The following is a 4,255-nucleotide window of genomic DNA, read 5'->3' as shown; positions in this document are numbered from 1 at the left end:
AGCAGAAAGGAGGGGTTGTGTGTGTCTCCGACCCGCGTCCTCTAGGTCGCCAGCTGCAGCGCCGGGCAGGGAGAGCCCACGGGTCTGGTCGTGGCTACTGAGCCAGCCGCATCGATGTGAAGCCCATTATCACTGTCTCCATCAGGCAGGGAAGGGACTATTGCCATGTGCTGGGAATTGTTGAGTATTACGGTTGGGAAGAGCCTTCAGGGGGGCGGATGGCCCCGTGATGTCTTTCTAACCCTGCAATCCAGCCCCTGATGCTCAGGGTCCTCCAAAGCAGTTGCAGGGCAACAGGAGTGAGGCTGCGATTGCTGAAATCTGGGATCCAGGGGATAGCCACGGCAAACCAAAGCCTGCTGGCATCACACTGCTGTTGGGGTAAGCCCTGAGCAGCTGCCCTGTGACCTGGAGTTCATCACAGAGACCAAGCAGGGCACCCCAGTGAGCACCCGGGAAGGCAGCTGAGCAAAAACATTCCCTTGGCCACCTTGGAGGTGATGGGGGCAGGGCAGCAGAGGATGCATCCCTGAAGGGCAAACAACAAGAGAGTACATCACCCTTCCACTTACCCTGTAGCCAGACATCTGACAGACATCCGTAGCTCTGTCCTCAGACAGCTGGTGGGAATCCCAGTGTCCTCGTTTTTCCTCTATAAGAATAGACTGAGATCCTTGCCAAAGCAATGCTTACAGGCGAGCTGGTGGGCACATAGAATCACAGAATCGTTTAGGTTGGAAAGGACCTTTCAGATCATCATGTCCAACCATTAATGCAGCCCTGCCAAGCCCACCACTATACCACGTCCCCATGCACATTTCACATGCGTCCCTCCCCAGTAGGTTGCTTGGCCTGGCTGGATGTGTTGGGTCAGGGATGTCAGGTTTGTAACTGGGCACTGGTTGCCTTTGTGGCTTCAGGTGAGACACAGCTCACCTCTTCCAGGGAGATGGAGACAGAGCACGTCCAGGGGGATTAACTGATGTCTGGAAAATGGTATATTCATGCAACCTTCTGCAGCTTATTCTGCATATATCCAGGGCTGCTGGATGATTTTGCCTCTGACTTCCTTTCTCCTTGTGAGACACAAACCGCTCCTTTGTTTGCACCAACAATGAAGTGCACACTTGCCCGGGAAGGGTGGGCAGTGCCAGGGTGGGGGGCACCCGGTGCTGGCTGGGCAGGGTGGGGTTGTGCTGAGATGCAGCTTGTCCTTGCCAAGCTGCTCAGGATTTAGTCTCCTGCGGCCTGGGAGGAGGCAGAGATGCCCTCTAGGATGCTTCATCTCCCCTCCCCCCCAGCCTGCTTGGCCTCTCTGGGTACCTGCAGGCTTTGCCATCTCAGTGGTGTCCTCTGAAGGTGCAGCTGTGGACCTCGGTGGGGCTCTGAGCTGCTGGCAGGGGGCAGCAGGGGAAGAAATGGGGGGTGGGATCAGAAAAAACTCAGAGGTTCAGAGCTCAGAGCCCTCCTGTGTCAGTCTTTTCCAGGGAGGGCTGTGGGATGTTTCTGGTACAAAGCAAAGGAAAGATGGGCTTTACTGGGGGCAGGGTTGGTGGGAGGCAGGTGGGTAGAGCTGCTTTGTCAGAGGTGATGCTGGCAGATGAATGACGCTTCTACTGGCCTGGGCTCTTCCACCTGCCAGGTTTTGTGCATAGTGCTATTAATAATACTGAATAGTGATTAAAGTCAGGGTTTGACTCCACTCTGAGTCAGTTAGTGCTAAGTGCTGGTGTTAGGAACAGCATGAGGAGCTCGTTATCTCTTAAATCAGAGGGTCAAAGCCTTTTCCAGGACACCTGCAGTGGAAGTCATCATGTGTAGCAGTTGTAGCCAGGGCAGCCTCTGGTGAGACTGTGCCTGTCACACTCTTCTGATGGTTTTTGTGGAGAGGATTCATGTCCCTGGAAGACCCTTTTGTACCCCTGCTGTTGTTTATTATGCCGTGGGCTGGGCAAATCCCCCACAGTTTTGCAGAGCTCTGGTGCCTGCGTAGCTGAAGAGCATCATTGCTGTGTTTATCCAGCATAACCTGTGCCAGAGAGAGACAGTTAGATCCCTCCAGCTGTGACCAGTGGTTTCAGGGAGGCAGGAGGGTGCAGGTGCTGGAGGCAGGGCCAGCTGACAGGTCTGAAAGCCTGCAGGCAGCAAGCAGGCAGCTGCCTTTGTTCCTGAGGTACCAGGTTCAGGTGCTGCACTTCAGGAGCCATCTGAAAGTTGCTCCCTGTATGTTTTTTGCTCCTTTTTTTCCATGAGGAGCTCTCCCGTGACAGAGGGAAGGAGCAGGGTTGTGCTGAGGCTGAGCCATTGTGGTACAGTTACTGTGTCAGTGTCCCCCAGTCCCAGCCGAGGGCTGCTCATCTGCTTTTTGTTTTCTTCTGAGCCTGACCTAGATGCTGCTCTGGCTTCAGCACAGCCAGAGCAAGCTGGTGTGGCCATGCTGCCTGGGTCTGCTGGGAGTCGGCAGCTCTGGGCTGGCTCTGCTGCCCCTGCACCTGCTGCTGAGTGGGGCTCTGCTGCTGCATTTGGAGGGATAGGAGAAAAGGGAAGGCTGGGAAAGCCGAGGGCTTCAGGCTGTGAGGATGCTCAGCCTCCCATTGCCTAAACGGTGCAATCTGGTCTGTGACCTGCCTGTGCCTTTGTGTGCCCAGGAGCTGTCCCCAGTGTGACTGACAGCCTGGTGCTGGGCTGATGAATGCTGCTCTGGTGAAGATGGATTGCAGATGTTTGGTCCCTGCTGGCTGTGTCCATCTCAGAGGAGTAGTGCACAAGCAAGGCTTGTGCCCTGCAATTTTGGTCTTCCTTGGGTCTGGGGTAGCAGCACCTAACACTGCAATATTGGACAGAAGAAGAATGCAAGACCCTCTTCATCTGTTCTTAGTGCAGTTGGATCTGCTTTGGCAATATCCCCCTTTTTGAATTAAGCAAAAAAGCAGTGCCATTCCTCTGTGAATTTTCCAAGAGCCTGCTTTCGCCCTCTTTTTTTGTCTGATTCCTTCCAGGTCTTTCCTCCCTCGGCCTGCCTCTCATCCTCTGGGGTGTTTGTAATATTTGCTGACGTCTTTTCCCTAGCACATTAGTGGTCTGGCATCTCTGGGCCTTCCAGATTGCCGTGTGCCTCTCTGGAGATGCCTGATGAATGCACAGAGTCTCTCCGGCAGGATGGGTAGGCGGGGTGTCATGGAGCTGACATCCGGAGCCTACTGCGATGGGAGAGGGATGGCTTTGATCACTGCTCCTCGGAGATGCTGAGCCTCGGGGATGTGGCAGCTGCTGGGGCTGCCTTCCACCCGGGAGGATGGGGAGGAGAAGCCCAAGTGCATCTGCTTTCTTTGGGTTATTGCCTGTCTTCAGAAACCTGATCAAGAGAATTACAAATACTTGAGGGTGGGGGAATGCCATCCTCTGTCTGGTGCACTGCTGGCAGCGGCTTGACCACTTATTCCTTAGAGGCAGCCCATGTATGTGAGATGTGGCAGCTGTGCTGGGGATGGTAAGCTGGGGGGCCTTAGGAGGGGAGATTCTTGCAAAATCGAGGGAAGCTGCTTTTCACCAAGAAGGGAGTCACCTTGTGTCATGTTTAAGCAGATCTTCCTGCAGAAGCAGATTGCAGCCAGAGCCAACCTTGGCTGAACACATGGCTGCTTCCTGTGGTGTGGTGATGATGGGATGAGAGGGCAGCACCTTGTTTTGCCAGGGCTCGGCTGAGCTCTGCAAGGGCCATCGCTCAGCTCTGATGTATGATGGAGCAGGAGTGGGTGTGATTGGTGCCTGGGCGCCAGCAGGGATTCCTCTCTTAAAATGCTCGTGTACTCCATCAGTGACGTGAGGGGTAGAAATATGGGGTGGTGCACAGGGGTGTTCAGCTTGCTGTTGCAACTCATCCTGGGCTCTGTGCTCCCAGAGTTCCTCTCTGGTCCTGCTCACCCTTTGCTTGTTCAGACCCCTGCCCACCCTCACTGAGACTCCATGGGTCTCCCACAGCCCCCATCCCTGCTCTGCAGAGGGCTGATGGCAGTGAAGCAGTGAGAGGGATGTCAAAGCTGCCGAGCTGTGTCTGGGCTGCAGCCTCTTCTGGACAGCAAAGGACTTGGTGTGGGCAAGCTGGGCCCAAAGAAGGGCTTCAGAGTGACAGCATCTTTTATTAAGAGGGGGGAGAAAATCCCCGTCCTTTGGGACTGGTGGCAAAATGTGGGTCCTCGAACAGGAGCAGCACGCCTGGCAGCACACACCCGGCTTTATTTTGCATCCATTTGCT

This window comes from Manacus vitellinus, unplaced genomic scaffold (assembly GCF_001715985.3).
Source record: "Manacus vitellinus isolate BGI_N305 unplaced genomic scaffold, ASM171598v3 scaffold_21_pilon, whole genome shotgun sequence".
Lineage (NCBI taxonomy): Eukaryota > Metazoa > Chordata > Aves > Passeriformes > Pipridae > Manacus > Manacus vitellinus.
The sequence above is the reverse complement of the archived record's forward strand: the minus strand, read 5'-3'. Positions refer to the sequence as shown.